Source organism: Chiloscyllium plagiosum, chromosome 51, assembly GCF_004010195.1.
Source record: "Chiloscyllium plagiosum isolate BGI_BamShark_2017 chromosome 51, ASM401019v2, whole genome shotgun sequence".
NCBI lineage: Eukaryota > Metazoa > Chordata > Chondrichthyes > Orectolobiformes > Hemiscylliidae > Chiloscyllium > Chiloscyllium plagiosum.
Genome location: NC_057760.1, coordinates 151,027 through 166,231, shown reverse-complemented (window position 1 = coordinate 166,231; position 15,205 = coordinate 151,027). Strand labels below are relative to the sequence as shown.

The 15,205-nt window shown below is 49.8% G+C and overlaps 1 protein-coding gene across 1 annotated transcript in view; it reads left to right on the top strand.

The window, feature by feature from the left end:
* Nucleotides 1-9,690: 9,690 nt before the first annotated feature.
* The window catches only part of LOC122544689 (CDC42 small effector protein 1-B-like), a 42,624-nt gene continuing 37,109 nt past the window's right edge, over nucleotides 9,691-15,205 (top strand). Inside the window, exon 1 of the mRNA XM_043683964.1 lies at nucleotides 9,691-10,036. The gene's annotated coding sequence lies outside the window, so the exon portion shown is untranslated. The remainder of the gene's footprint in view (nucleotides 10,037-15,205) is intronic.

Below are 15,205 nucleotides of genomic sequence, written 5' to 3'. Positions count from 1 at the left end.
TCTCTGGCGCTGTGAGGCAGCAGTGCTAACCACTGTGCCACCGTGCCGCCCAAACATGTGACTCCAGACTCCAAACATGTGGTTGATCCATAACTGCCCTCTGGGCAATTAGGGATGGGTAATAAATGCTGGCCCTTCCAGTGACAGCCACACAGTCATGACATTGTACGGCACAGAAACAGACCCTTCGGTCCAACTCGTCCATGCCAACCAGATATCCTAAACAAATCTAGTCCCATCTGCCAGCACTTGGCCCATATCCCTCTAAACCCTTCCTATTTATGAACCCATCTAGATGCCTTTTAAATGGTGCAATTGTACCAGCCTCCTCCACTTCCCCTGGCAGCTCATTCCATACACGCACTACCCTCAGCGTGAAAACGTTGCCCCAGGTCCCTTTTAAATCTCTCCCCTCCCACCTTAAACCTGTGCCCACTGGTTTTGGACTCCCCTACCCTAGGGAAAAAGACAATTCACCCCCAGTTAAAAAGCAAAGCAGGTTGCCCGAGTATGAATTTTGTTGGATCTTGCTGTGTACAAATCAGCTGCCCAACTTGATGACAATGTTCCACTTCACAAAGTACTTCCTTGGCTTAAGGGCGGCCCAAATGTGAATCGGTATGTCTTCTGTTTTCCAACATCCAACAGCCTCCCGGTGTTGAAACCCAATGACCCCGTTCGGTGGGGTATTGTCATTTTTGAGTCTCTCTTCCATCCAATACTGCTCGGGTGAGGTTGTTCACAAACAGCATCTTACCATTGGCTGTGATGGGAAACCTGGGGTCTTGTACCTGCTACATTACCAGCAGGTCTCACATAGAATCATAGAGTCATACAGCATGGAAACAGACCCTTCAGCCCAACCAGTCCATGATGATCACAATCCCAAACTAAACTAGTCCCACCTCCCTGCTCCTGGCCCATATCCCTCCAAACCTTTCCTAGTCAAGTACTTATTCAAATGTCTTTTAAACGTTGTAACTGTACCTACTTCCTCAGGAAGTTCATTCCACACACGAACTATCCTCTGTGTAAATAAATTGCCCCTCATGGCCTTTTTAAATCTTTCTCCTCTCACCTTAAAAGTCTGCCCCCAGTCTTGAAATCCCCCAACCCAGAGAAAAGACACCTGCCATTCACCTTATCTATGCCCCTCATGATTTTATAAAGTCACCCCTCCTACTATAAAAGTGCCAGACTATCCAGCCTTTTCTTATAACTCAAACCCTCCATTCCCAGCATCATCCTGGTAAATCTCTTCTGAACCCTCTCCAGCTTAATAATCTCCTTCCTGTAACAGGGCGACGAGAGCTGGACACAGTTCTCCAGACGAGGCTTCACCAACGTCCTGTACAACCTCAACATGACGTCCCCAACACCTGTACTCAAAGGTCTAAGCAATGAAGGCAAGCATGCTAAATGTCTTCTTAACTATCCCATCAATATGAGATGTAAATTTCAAAGAATTATGTACCTGAACCCCTAGGTCTCTCTGTTTCTATCCAAGGCCCCAACATTAATTGTACAAGTCCTGCCCTTGTTTGTTTTAGTGAAATGCAATATCTCGCATTTATCCGAGTTGAACTCCATCTGCTACTCCTCAGCCCATTGAACTAGACCTCTTTGTTATCTTAGATAAGCTTCATCACTGTCCACTATACCACCAATCTTGGTGTCATCCGCAAACTTACTAACCACGCCTTATATATCCCTCATCTAAATCATTTATATAAATGAGAAATAAAAGTGGACCCAGCACTGATCCCTGTGGAATATCGCTGGTCACAGGCCTCCAGTCCAAAAAAACAACCCTCCACCATCACTCTCTGTCTCCTGTCGTTAAGCCAATTTTGTACCCAATTGGCAAGCTCGCCCCGAATCCTATGTATTCTCATGTTACTAGTTAGTCTACCATGCAGAACCTTGTCAAAGGCTTTACCAAAGTTCATGTAGACAATGTCTACCACTCTGCCCTTATCAATCTTCTTGGTTATTTTCTCAAAGAAACTCAGACAGGCTGTGAGACATGCTTTCTCTCTCATAAAACCATGTTGAGGTCCGACGTGCTTGGAGAAGATCCCAGATCAGTTTGCGATGGTGATCTGAAATGAGCAGGAGCTCCTCCCTTGGGTGCCCCCCCCACCCCCCCCAAGAGAATTGGTTTCCACGGAGACAGGGAATCCTTGAAGTAAGGGAAAGTGAGGCTGGAGAACAGAGCTTAAAAATGTGTTGCTGGAAAAGCGCAGCAGGTCAGGCACCAATCCAAGGAGAAGGAGAATCGACGTTTCGGGCACAAGCCTGAAGAAGGGCTCATGGCCGAATCCTTGAAGTAAGGTTGGCCAAGCAAGGGCCATGCCTGCTGTCTCTCGGGCCAACAACAATGGAATTGTCGATTTATCACAGGGATTGAGCTCCATCTATTTGTGGACCATGGGCACAAGGAGAGGGAAATCACCAGCCTTGGGAACTCTGTATCTAAAGCCATCTGATGAGGTGTCTGTTTCTTGACCACTCCAAAGAACACTGCCAATAGCAGCCTTAATGCCTCATCGTAGCATAACACAACTTACTGCAATGTCAGTAGTCACACTGCCCGCTGTTGGCCAACGTAGTTAACATCAGTCATCACTTGGCCTGGTATTCAATTAGATGTTACTAAAACATACGAGATCCTGAGAGGGTGGGAGGAGGTTGGGGGAGGGGTGAGCGGAGTTCTGACCGGGTGAGTGCTGAGCGGATGTTTATCTCTGTTGGGGGATGGCGGGGGGGAACAGGGAAGTGTACTAAAGAAGGCCTGTCCCCTGTAAGATGGAGATGAGGAGGAATTCCATTAGTGTATGGAATGTTTTCCTGCAGAGATAGAGCAGGCTGGCTCAGGGAACATATTAAAGGCTGACTTTGACAGAGTTTTGATCAACAAGGAAGTCGTGGGTTATGGGGGGAGGGTGGTGGTTGGGGTGGGGGGTGGGGGGGCAAGCAGACAGCTAAGTGGAATGGAGACCACAATCTGATCAGCTGTGAATGTATTTGATGGTGAAACAGGCTCGAGGGCTTGAATGGCCCACTCCTGCTCCTCGTTCTGATGTTCACCCCAATGCCAATATTAACACCCCCTCAGCCTAACATATAATTATAACTTGTGTCATACTTAAATGTGAAATTCAAAAATGACTCACCCTCGAGGTTTCCAAGACGACTGCCAGCTCCAATGATGTCACACTGTGATGTCAGCATTCTGTGATAATAACAGATTAATTATGTAATCGCACGTAACGATGGCAACACTGATAATGCTATCGCGCATAACGATGGCAACACTAATGGTGTCATTGCATGTAACGATGGTAACACTAAGATGTCATTTCCTGTAATGATGGCAACGCCAATGATGTCATCATATGTAATTATGCCAACACCAATTATATCATCATATGTTCTTGACAGCAATGCTGATGATGTCATCATACAGCAATACTAGTAGTCTCATTGCCTGTAATGATGGCAACATCGATGATGTCATCACACTAACCAGAGCAACACTGATTATGTGATCACACATCATGCTGACAATGCTGATGGTATCAGTGTCATGTGATAATGACAGAACGCTTGTACCTGGATCATGTGACCATGACTGAACTTGTGATGACAAATGGGGAATGGGAACCTCAGTCTCCTGACTCAGGCAGCAGTGTCCTCAGGGGTGAACCACAGCCCCAGTTCTTCTTCAGTTTGCAGGCAGAGTGAGACAGCATGACCTTCCAATTCTGCATTTCCCTGAAGTGCTGTTCCAGTAGTCAGTGGATAATGTGAGGATCACTGCCTTCCCCAGCCTCAGCTGGCTAAAGTCCTTTGCTGAACCAACTCGCGTTGCCCCCAATCAGAATAGACCAAGTTTTTAAAAATGATGAAGGGAGATAGCTGAGACTCAGGTGGTAAACTAACTGAACCATTGTAGGAAACATGAAGGACTTGCATTTTTATATCGCCTGTCATGGCTCATGTATTCCTTAAACACTTTACAGCCACCTTCAACAAGTCTCTGTTATAATATAGCAGCCAATTTAATCACAGCAAGCTTCCACAAACAGCAATGAGATATTTTTCGAATGAATGCTGCTCTTTAAAACCATCAAGAAGAACAATCCTATTCTCTCTCTCTGAAAATAATATTTTCTTTTACATCCAACTGAGAGGGGCTACTGAGACTTCAGTTTAACATCTCAACTGAAAGATGGCATCCCTGACAGTATGCAACTCCCTCAGTGCAGACCCTCTGACAGTGCAGTGCTCCATCAGCACTGGCCCTCTGATAGCACGGTGCTCCCTCAGCACTAACCCTCAAACTGCAGGATTCCTTCAGCACTGACCTTCCGATAGTGTGGCACTCCCTCAGCTCTGACCCTCAGTTCCTGCCCCCTCAGCACTGACCCTCCCCTTCATCTCTCCCTGCCCCTCTCCCCCATTCCTCAATCCTCCTATTCCTTTCTCCCTCATGAGTTCATCCAGCCTTCCTCCCTTCAGTGAATCCCTCCTGTTCAACTCACCCAACGGGAGGGAAAGAACTGGCAAAGCCCAATTGGATAGTCACACCAAGAGGGTCTAGAGCTGTCGAAGTGGGTAGAATGGCTTCCCTCCACACAGTGCCCGCTCCCTCAGTGCTGCCCCATCCACAGTGCCCACTCCCTCAGCGCTGGCCCTCCAACAGTGCCCAGTCCCTCAGCACTGACCCTCCATCAGTGCCTAGTCCTTCGGTGCTGACCCTCCAACAGTGCCTGCTCCCTCAGTGCTGACCCTCTGACAGTGCCCGCTCCCTCAGCACTGACCCTCTGACAGTGCCCTCTCCCTCCGTGCTGACCTTCCAACAGCGCCCACTCACTCAGCGCTGGGCCTCCAACAGAAATCTCTCCTTCAGCGCTGGCCCTCTGACAGTGCCCGCTTCCTCAGTGCTGGCCCTCTGACAGTGCCCACTCCCTCAGTGCTGGGCCTCCGACAGTGCTCACTCCCTCACTGTTGGCCTTCCAACAGTGCCTGCTCCCTCAGCGCTGACACAGTGCCCACTCCCTCAGCGCTGGCCATCCGACAGTGCCCACTCCCTCAGTGCTGGCCCTCCGACAGTGCCCACTCCCTCAGCACTGACTCTCTGACAGTGCCCACTCCCTCAGCGCTGGGCCTCCAACAGTGCTCATTCCCTCACTGTTGACCTTCCAACAGTGCCCGCTCCCTCAGCGCTGACACAGTGCCCACTCCCTCAGTGCTGGCCTTCCGACAGTGCCCACTCCCTCATCGCTGACCCTCTGACAGTGCCCACTCCCTCAGCGCTGGCCCTCTGACAGTGACCTTTCCCTCAGCGCTGGCCCTCTGACATTGCCCGCATTCTCAGCGCTGACCTTCCTACAGCGCCTGATCCCTCAGCGCTGGGCCTCCGACAGTGCTCATTCCCTCACTGTTGACCTTCCAACAGAGCCCGGTCCCTCAGCGCTGACACAGTTCCCACTCCCTCAGTGCTGGCCATCCAACAGTGCCCACTCCCTCAGCGCTGACCCTCCAATAGTGCCCACTCCCTCAGTGCTGACCCTCTGACAGTGCCCGCTCCCTCAGCACTGACCCTCTGACAGTGCCCTCTCCCTCCGTGCTGACCTTCCAACAGCGCCCACTCCCTCAGCGCTGGTTCTCCAACAGTGCCCAGTCCCTCAGTGCTGACCCTCCAACAGTGCCCTCTCCCTCAATGCTGACCCTCTGACAGTGCCCACTCCCTCAGCGCTGACCCTCCGACAGTGCCCACCCCGTCAGCGCTGACCCTCCGACAGTGCCCACTCCCTCAGCGCTGGCCCTCCAATAGTGCCCACTCCCTCAGTGCTGACCCTCTGACAGTGCCCGCTCCCTCAGCACTGACCCTCTGACAGTGCCCTCTCCCTCCGTGCTAACCTTTCAACAGCGCCCACTCCCTCAGCGCTGGGTCTCCAACAGTGCTCACTCCCTCACTGTTGACCCTCCAACAGTGCCCGCTCCTTCAGTGCTGACCCTCCAACAGTGCCAGGTCCTTCAGTGCTGACCCTCCAACAGTGCCCAGTCCCTCAGTGCTGACCCTCTGACAGTGCCCGCTCCCTCAGCACTGACCCTCTGACAGTGCCCTCTCCCTCCGTGCTGACCTTTCAACAGCGCCCACTCCCTCAGCGCTGGGCCTCTGACAGTACCTGCTCCCTCAGTGCTGACCCTCCGACAGTAGTCACTCCCTCAGCGCTGGCCCTCTGACAGTGCCCACTCCCTCAGCGCTGGCCCTCCGACATTGCCCGCACTCTTAGCGCTGACCTTCCTAACGCGCCTGATCACTCAGCGCTGGGCCTCCGATAGTGCTCACTCCCTCACTGTTGACCTTCCAACAGTGCCCGCTCCCTCAGCGTTGACACAGTGCCCACTCCCTCAGCGCTGGCCATCCGACAGTGCCCACTCCCTCAGCGCTGACCCTCCAGCAGTGCCCACTCCCTCAGCGCTGGCATTGGGAGTGTCAATCTCGAAGAGGGAGCGGGCTTTGCACCTACAATCTTTTGGGTTAGAGACGAGAGGAGAGGGAACGACCCCTTACCATGGCAGTCCCAAAGGCCGAGGCTTGATGCGATGGGAACCAAAGGACAAAGATGTGGGACACTGGGAGTAACACACCTTTGGTGGTCGCTTTGTCAGTATAGACCCGATGGGCCAAAGGGCCTATCCCATGCTGTATGACTTGACTGACTTTAGATGAATGAGAGGTGAACTCATTGAAACATTGTTGGGTGTCTCGACAGGGTAAATAGTGAGATGTTGTTTCCACTCCTGGGAGAATCTAGGAGCAGAGACCATCGTCTTGGAATAAAGGGGTGCAGTTTAAGACTGAGATGAGGAGGGTTTTTTTTCCTCTGAGGGTCGAGAGTATTTGAAACTCCTTTGCAGAGTGGGAGCAGAGTCCTTGTGGATATTTAAGGATGACATAGATGGATTCTTGATCGGGAAGGGAATCAAGTGTTATGGGGAAAGGATGGGAAAGCAGACATGAAGAGCGTTAACTCTCCCACGATCCTGTTGAATGACAGACCAGGCCCGAAAGGCTGAATGGCCTGGTCCCATTGCTATTCCTTATGGACTAACAGGTAAACCGGGAAAGCGATGAAGGTTTGTTGGATCGAAGAATTCGCCAGAGGTGTAGCAGCAAACACCGCCTCACACAATCTGTCCTCCGTCATGGCTACACCTGAAATAACACAGCTACAGCTTACATACAATTACAGCTCGTCCATCACTTCAAGAATTAACCCTGCAACTGCTTTTTCTCTCTCCAATTGTCTGCTTCCCTCCTGTGGACACTGACATGGACGGGGGGGGGAGGTACAGCTGAGCGGAGGGAAGCCATTCTACCCACTTCGACAGCCCTAGCCCCTCTTGGTGTGGCTGTCCAATTGGGCCTTGCCAGTACTTTCCCTCTGCAGGAACAGGAGGGATTCACTGAAGGGAGGGAAGCTGGATGAACTCATGAGGGAGAAAGGAACAGGAAGATTCGGGAATGGGGAAGAGGAGCAGGGAGAGACGAAGGGGTGGATGCGAGGGAGATCCCACAGAGTCTACAACGCAGAAATGGACCCTTCAGTCCAACTCATCCATGCCGACCAGATATCCTAAATAAATCTAGTCCCATTTGGAGTCATAGAGATGTACAGCACGGAAACAGAGCCTTCGGCCTAACTCTTCAATTCCGACCATGTTTCCCGAACTAATCTAGTCCCATCTGCCGGCGTTTGGCCCATATCCCTCTCAACCTTTCCTATGCAGGGGCAACTTTTTCACATAGAGGGTGGTGCGTGTATGGAATGAGCTGCCAGAGGAAGTGGTGGAGGCTGGTACAATTAGAACATTTAAAAGGCATCTGGATGGCTAAATAAATAGGAAGGGTCAAGAGGGAATATGGGCCAAATGCTGGCAAATGGGACTAGCTTAGTTTAGGATATTGGACATGTTGGAGCAAAGGGTCTGTTTCCATCTGTACATCTCTATGACTATAGCTATTCAGGTATCTGTCCAAATATATTTTAAATGTTACTGTTCCCACACCTACCTCTTCCTCTGGTCGTCCATTCCACATACGCACCACCCACTGCGTGAAAAAGTTGTCCCTTTTAAATCTTCCCCCTCTCACCTTAAACCAATGCTCTCTGGACTCCCCTAACCTCGGGAAAAGACCTTGGCTATTCACCTTATCAATATCCCTCATGATTTTATAGAACCTACACTCAAGTGAGAAAAACTCACAGCTTCTGCTTATAACACAAACCCTCCAGTCTCGGTAACATCCTTGTAAATTTCTTCTGCACCTTTTCCAGTTTAGAATACTAGAATCTGTACAATGTGGAAACAGGCCCTTCGGCCTAACAAGTCCAAACTGACCCTCCAAAGACTAGCTCACCCAAACCCATTCCCCTACCCTATATTTACCCCTGTTAATGCACCTAGCCTGCACATCCCTAGACACTACTGGGACAATTTAGCATGGCCAATCCACCCTAAACTGCACATTCTTGGATTGTGGAAGGAAACCTGAGCACCCGAAGGGGACCCACGCAGACAATGTGCAAACTCCACACAGTCAGTCGCCCGAGGCTGGAATCGAACCCGGGTCCCTGGTGCTGTGAAGCAGCAGTGCTAACCACTGAGCCACCATGCTGCCCATGTCATCCTTTCTAGAGCAGGGCGACCAAAACTGTACACAGTACTCCAAAAGTAGCCTCACCAACACAACGTAATGTCCCAAATCTCTGACCAATGAAGATAACCGTGCCAAATGGGGAGTGGAAATGCTAAGATGGAGCAGAGGGGTTAGGGTGCGAGAAAATTCGGGCTATCCTCAGATGCTGAGTGAGGATGTATTGGATCTGGTCGTGACTCAGCCCTGTTTCACTTCCCTGTCTTGGTGTTTTCTCTGATCTCTGGCTGACCTCAGACCTCGAGAATGAAAAGAGGAAACAAAGCCTTCATCAACAACAGTGGCTCAGTGGTCAGCACTGCCGCCTCACAGCGTCAGGGACCCGGCTTCGAGTCACCCTTGGGCGACCATCTGTGTGGAGTTTGCATGTTCTTCCCCCCACTGCACCGTGTCTGCGTGGGATTCCTATGGCTTCCTCCCACAGTCTAGGGATGTGTAGGTTAAGGTGGATTGGCTATGCTAAATTGTCCCATAGTTCAGGGATGTGCAGGTTAGGGTGGATTGGCCACGCTAAATTGTCCCATAATGCCCAGGGATTTGCAGGTTAGGGTGGATTGGCCACGCTAAATTGTCCCATAATGCCCAGGGATGTGCAGGTTAGGGCCATGCTGAATTGTCCCATAATGCCCAGGGATGTGCAGGTTAGGGTGGATTAGCCATGGGAAATGCAGGATGCTCTTTGGAGGGGCAATGTGAACTCGATGGGCCGAATAGCCTGCAACCACACAATTGTAGGGATCCTAGAAAAGGATGAGACATTGCCCTGGTCGCTTTAAGGAGTTCCTTTAAAGTGGAGAGATTTAAGGGAGAGAAATCCAGACTCGAAAGGGGGGGGGGGGGAAGCAATTTTGAAAAAGAAAATGAATAAGGCAGACTCCCTGAATCCTGGTGCTTTTTAAAAACAAAATATTCTGAAATGTATGTAGCTGTCCGCAGTAGTCATACCCAGAGGTGGCGTCCTGTGAGTGTGCTTTCAATAAACCAGAACCCTCCCCCTGTCTGGCCATGAGAAACTGAGAGGTCTGTTCCTCTTTTAGAAAAAAAAGTGAGCCGAGTGACTCAGTAAGCGAATGAAAGTTATCAGCCCCACCTTACAGAAACAGCCAAACCAACAAGGAAGCAAATTGCGGACTAGTTAACTTTATTTCTTTACCCCCCCCCAAAAAAAAAACACACACGAGGACTGTCGATAAAAGTTCAGATGTTTTTCTCTTTTTTAAAAAAACAGTGGAACTTGTACTTTTGAAAACTCGACTTCCTGATTGACTTAGAGAAAGAGAGAGAGAGAGAGCCTGACAAAAGGTAAGCCATGGTGTGTTCGGAGATGTTGAAAGTCCCCCAAGATCTTGGAGACGACAGAAGGGGGGGAAGAGAGAGAGAGATCTGTTTTAAAACAACGAACCTTTTTAGTCTCTTTCTGCCTCCTGCAGTTAATATCTGAGGCAGAGACGGAAACGTTGCTGGAAATCTTTTTTTTTAAATAAGTCAGGGAGTTGAAGAAATGGGACATTAAGTAAACGAAATCAGCAATTTTAATGTAATCAGTACTTTGAGGCGCAAAAACAAAAGACTCGAGTTGTCCCTTTTGTGAGGAGTTTGAGATCAGTTATTATTCCCAATCTAAGTTACAAATTACTTTGTTGAGTTTCAAAGGCGTGGTTTGGAATTTCATTTTTTTTTGACAGAACTGAATTTGAGGATTTCTTGGGTGAATGTGCCGTAACCTCTCTCTTCTTCTTCTTGTTTTACTTTTTTGACCTTTTAGGGGGGAAAAAAAGCTCCTCTATACAACTGGGCAGTCGTGTTCAGAGCTTGCGGTATGAGTTTAAAACAAAAAGGGCAGGAGGTTTTGAAAGTGGTGGGAGTCCCAAGTCTTCCCCCTCCCTCCTTGTTGTGGCTGGTTTTGTGTATTGCATGAGCAAACTTGACCCCCCAAGGCTCCCCATCAGGTTTGGCTGAAGGTTATAGGGCCTGTCTTTGTGAGAATTTCTGACTTCATTGCAGAACTTCCTTCCCCTCTCTCTCTCTTTGCAAAACCCTTCTCGTCTCGAGTTTAACTGCCTCGCTGTGTAGTCCAAAACTTGTTCTACTTGTTCATTGAACTAACTCGCTCCATTTCCTACTCTCAGTTGGGGGGGTGGTGAGTGGGGAAGGGTAGAGGGAGGTAGACCAGTTTATTGGAGACCTGCGTTTCAGTCAGTAGCCTTCCTTTGGTTCATATTTTGTAAAAACAAAAAGCAACAGGAAGTTAGCCGAAGCAAAGGGGACTGTAGCTGCTATTGTCGCTTGTGGTGAAAATGCCACCGACTCCACTGATGCCCATTTTAAAAAAATCTCTTGGGGAGGGCATTCTGCCATCTTTACCAGCTCTGGCCTGTCACGTGACAAATTGACCCCATCTGCCTCCTCTCTGAATTGGGCCTAGCAAGACCAAAAGCCTCAAGGTCAATTAGAGGGATGGAATGGAGTGGCGGGAGGGGGGGAAACAAAGGTTGGCAACTATGCAACCTTCCTTTGGATCGTAGAAATCTCCTTTCTCTCCCCAAACCACCACCCACCACCACCGACATTCTCCCTACTGTCTTTCCAACTGTGATAGTCTTCCTTCCAGAGCCTACTATTTTTACAAAGTTTTCTTTTTTTAAAAAAACGTTTGCCAGAAAATACTTTGAGATGGCTTGAGCAAGGAGAGGGGCTCTTCGGCTCATCAAAAACGAAGCAGTCCCGTTTTCCAGCCTTGTATGAATTATAGAATCCCTACAGTGTGCAAACAGGCCCTTCGAGTCAACACAGACCCCACCCCGAAGACTATCCCACCCAGACCCATTCCTTTACCCTATTGCTCTACATTGACCTCTACTAATGCACCTAACCTATACATTCCCTGGACAATCCACCCTAACCTGCACACCTTTGGACTGTGGGAGGAAACCGGAGCACCTGGCCAAAGCTCACGCAGGCACGGGGAGAATGTGCAAACTCCACACAGAAAGTCAACCAAGGCTGGAATTGAACCTGGGTCCCTGGTGCAGTGAGACAGCAATGCTAGATTAGATTAGATTACTTACAGTGTGGAAACAGGCCCTTCGGCCCAACAAGTCCACACCGACCTGCTGAAGCGCAACCCACCCAGACCCATTCTCCTACATTTACCCCTTCACCTAACGCTACGGGCAATTTAGCCTGGCCAATTCACCTAACCTGCACACTTTTGTCTAACCCACGCAGACATGGAGAGAATGTGCAAACTCCACACAGTCAGTCGCCTGAGGCGGGAATTGAACCCGGGTCTCTGGCGCAGTGAGGCAGCAGTGCTAACCACTGTGCCACCCATTGAGTCACCATGCTGCCCCTGATATAAACTGATACCCCCCACCCTGGGTGTTAAGGGACGAAAGAAATCTGGATTTCTGACCGAAGACCACACTCCACTGCTGAATGCACGCATTTCTGTTCCTGACGGGAATCCTGTCCATTTGAGGGAACTGTGACCGGGATGGGTCACTTTCTTTGACTTTCAGAATGCAAGGTGGCGGGGTTTCTTTTTTTTTCTTTCGTCAGCGCTGGCTTAGGCATCTGCGTTGTTAAACATTACCTCTCCTTGGAAAGACGGAATTTAAAATCCTGTAGCTCCTTTTGCAATCTCAGCACCTGCAGGCGCTTGGAGGTGAATGAGTCGTTTAGAATTGTGGGATTGGCGTCAGAAAATGTATCCAGCTGGTGATCTTTTTGTGTGTGTGTGTGTGTGTGTGTGTGTGTGTGTGTAAAATTTGTGTGCACAGTTGGGCGAGGGGCCGATGCCTTAAGGTCTCTTGATTAGGGACAGTTGCAGAGTTGTGTCCCGGGCTGGGTCTACAACTCTGCGGACGCAATCACTGACCTGCACCGGTTCCCATTTAGCCATCGTCTCATTGGAAGTAGGAGCCGGAGTAGGCAGATTGGCCTATCACCATTTAACGTGGATCGGATCTCATCCTGGTCCCAGCTCCACTCTTTCCACCTGCTCCCCCTAGCCCTTTACTCCCGCCTCTCATCACAGAAACGTCCCCCTCTCTTTCTTGACCATAGATTCGATTCTGCCTCCGCTGCACACTGTGGGTCAGTGAGTTCCACAATGTCGGTGTTAAGATTCCTATCTGCGCTTTCCAATCCTCCCCCCAACCCCCAACACCTCCCTATTGCTGTAACCTCCAGCCCCTTGAGTTTTTCTTTCACATGCAGAATGTGTGGAATGAACTGCCCGAGGGAATGTTGGATGCGGGTGCAGTTACAACATTTAATGAAGACATTTTGGATAAGTCCATGAAAAGTTTGGAAGGATATGGACCTTATAGAAGTTGATAAAATAATGAGGGGCACACTGGCAGGTGTCTTTTCCCGAGGATGGGGGAATTCCAACACTTAAGGGGAGAAGAGAGAGATTTTTAAAAAAGACGTGAGGGTCGTTCACATGTGGAGTGAACTTCCTGAGGAAGTGGTGGATGTTACAATGTTTAAAAGACATTGGGATAAGTATGTGAACAGGAAAGGTTTGGAGGGATATGGGCCAGGAGCAGGCAGGTGGGATTAGTTTAGTTTTGGAGAATGGTCGGCATGGATTGGTTGGGCCGAAGGGTCTGTTTTCTGTGCTGTATGACTCTAAATGGGTCTGGTTTAGTTTGGGAACATGGTTGACATGGACCCAAGGCTCTGTTTCCATGCTGTATGACTCTATGACCCCCATCTGAGCACCCTCCCAGAATTCTGTGCTAGTTCCGGTGGGGCGGCACGGTTGCTCAGTGGTTAGTACTGCAGCCTCACAGCACCAGGGACCCAGGTTCAATTCCAGCCTCGGGCGACTGTCTGTGTGGAGTTTGCACGTTCTCCCTGTGTCTGCGTGGGTTTGCTCCGGGTTTCCTCCCACAGTCCAAAGATGTGCAGGTCAGGTGAATTGGCCGTGCTAAATTGCCTGTAGTGTTAGCTGTATTAGTCACAGGGAAGTAGGTCTGGGTAGGTTACTCTTCGGAGCGTCAGTGTAGACATATTGGACTGAAGGGCCTGTTTCCACACAGTAGGGAATCTGATCAATTATGTAACTGCTCCTCCGTTGGCGTTGTTTCTCCCCCGTCCCTCGCATTCCTCATTTCTAAGGTGCACCTCAAAGACAAAAGGAAGAATTTTACTTGCATTGGAGGCAGTCCAGAGAAGGTTCACTCACTGATCCAGGGTATGGAGGGTCTGACTTATAAGGGAGAGGTTAGAACAGATTAGATACCCTACGGTATGGAAACAGGCCCTTCGGCCCAACAAGTCCACAACGACCCTCGAAAGAGCAACCCACCTAGACCCATTCCCCCACCTTACATTTACCCCTGACTAATGCACCTAACGCTATGGGCAATTTAGCATGGTCAATTCACCTGACCCGCACATCTTTTGGATTGAGTAGATTGGGCCTGGATTCAATGGATTAGAGGCGACCTTATTGAAACATAGAAGGTTCTTGGGGGGGAAATTGACAGGGGAGAAGTGGCGAGGTTGTTTCCCCTTGTGTGTGGGAGAGTCTAGGAACCAGAGGGGCGTCATCTCAGAGTCGGGGGGTCGCCTGTTAAAGACAGAGATGGGGAGGACTTTATTCTGTCTGAGGGGAGATGAGTCTGTGGAATTCTTTGCCACAGAAGGCTGGGTCATTCAGGATATTCAAGGCTGAGAGTGATTTTTAACCAAGAAGGGAATCAAGGATTATGGAGAAAAAGGTAGGAAAGTGGAGATGAGGAGTCGCAAAGCAGACCCGATGGGCCTACAGCCATTCCTTTTGTTTCTAGGTCTAACCCTCCCCGGCTTGGTCCAATCTGCCTTAGTATATCTCTTGACGTGGCTCAGTATCACGTCGCTGTTTTGTGAAACGTCCCTGCGGAAAGTTTCAGGGTGTTTGGTCAACACTTGAAGGTGCTATGTGAACACAAGTTGTTGTTGTGGTTTCCCCTCCCTCGCTGACGTGTGGGGCGTTCCAATTAAAAAGGAACTCCAGCCTCAGCTTTCCCGCAAAGACTCCCATTTGCCCAGGAACGTGCGAGGCGGGTTCTGGTCTTCCCAAGGTATATGGCCGTCAGAGTGTCACCAGCTCTGAAAAAGACGTTTGCCATCTCTTGGTTGGTTGTGGGCGCAGATCTCCATGCTCACCTTGCAAATGAAAGTGAGTGTTTGTGTTTCGCCTGTTCTTAATCAACAGAAGCGTTCCCCGCTTTTGGTCATCAGTGTTTTAGAGAGTCATAGAGATGTACAGCACAGAAACAGACTCTTCGGTCCAACCCGTCCATGTTGACCAGATATCCCAACCCAATCTAGTCCCACCTGCCAGCACCCGGCCCATATCCCTCCAAACCCTTCCTATTCATATACCCATCCAGATGCCTCTGAAATGTTGCCATTGTACCAGCCTCCACCACTTCCTCTGGCAGCTCATTCCATACACGTACCACCCTCTGTGGA